This window comes from Hemitrygon akajei, chromosome 4 (genome assembly GCF_048418815.1).
Source record: "Hemitrygon akajei chromosome 4, sHemAka1.3, whole genome shotgun sequence".
Taxonomy (NCBI): domain Eukaryota; kingdom Metazoa; phylum Chordata; class Chondrichthyes; order Myliobatiformes; family Dasyatidae; genus Hemitrygon; species Hemitrygon akajei.
Genome location: NC_133127.1, coordinates 105837302 through 105838516, shown reverse-complemented (window position 1 = coordinate 105838516; position 1215 = coordinate 105837302). Strand labels below are relative to the sequence as shown.

General features: G+C 47.1%; 1 pseudogene; it reads left to right on the top strand.

The window, feature by feature from the left end:
• Window positions 1–714: 714 nt before the first annotated feature.
• Window positions 715–888, top strand: LOC140727170 (U2 spliceosomal RNA; annotated as a pseudogene).
• The last annotated feature ends 327 nt before the right edge of the window (window positions 889–1215 follow it).

Genomic DNA, 1215 nt, shown 5'->3' with positions numbered 1-1215 from the left:
CAGTACATCTGGCAAAATGCCTCATCGCCAGACCTCACAAACGGGTACCAAGACCTCGCCTGGCTGGCGGTGAGAGAAGTCCTCCCAGTCAGATCCCTCCTGTACGCCCGGGACGTCGTCTCCACACCCCGCTGCCCACGGGAGGACTGCAGTGAGGAGGAGTCGGTGACCCACCTTTTTGCACACTGTGGATTCGCGGAGAAGGTGTGGAGGAGGATGGAAGGGACAGTGCCGAGATTCATACCCAGCAGCTGCGTAACAGAGGACTCTCTGATCTACAGGTTGTTTCCGGGGTCACACATGGAGACAAACATCCGGTGCTGCTGGCATATCATCAACTTGGTGAAAGACACTCTTTGGTTGGCCCGAAACTTGATGGTCTACCAGCACATGGAGATGTCCGTGGGAGAATGCTGCCGACTGGCACATTCTCGGCTGCAGAAGTACATGCTGAGGGACGTACTGAAAATTGGTGCAGCCATCATAAGTGCCCAGTGAGGAAGGACCACAGTTTAGAGTTCTTCTGCCGAGGGAGTTGAGCGGTAGGGTGGCGGGAAGTATACCCCTCAGCAATGGGATGTAAATATGAAACAACAGAGTGCCACCTGGGTGGCTATAAGTGTGGAAATGTAAAGACCGTAATGGAAACATTTGTAAAGGTTTGAGAAACATTGAATGGTTTATTGTACATAATTTTATTTTTGAATAAAGTGTATTTTGTTTAATTTTTAAAAATCTGCTCATATCAGTTTAATATCTGATAGGTCCCTTATCTGGGGACCATATATTAAATTGATTGTCGGAACAGGGAGATGGAGTAGGGACTTGCTCCGTCCACTCCGCGCATTGACCCGGTATTGCAGTGCCTCTGGGAATGGTGGACCTCCCCTCAGTGAGATTAAACAACAAATAAACAGTAGAATTCAGTTGTCCGTGCACATCAAGCTTCTCAGTCTTTTTTTTTCTTGTTTCTTCCTCGTACAGGCCTCTTAGCGCCATTTGTTCTTAATGAAGACACTGGCTTGCATTGGTAAAACATTGTTTATGAACAGAATAGCTTCTGCTTGACAAGGAAGAGCATGTGTGGTGTAAGTGTTTCTGCTTGCTGCAAACCAGTGGTCTGTGTTGTCCCGTTGAGTATTTTCATTGTTTCATCTGACGCTCCTGCTGTCTTAATCTTCTCTGTTATATCAAGTCGTCAAGTTGCTTTTTATT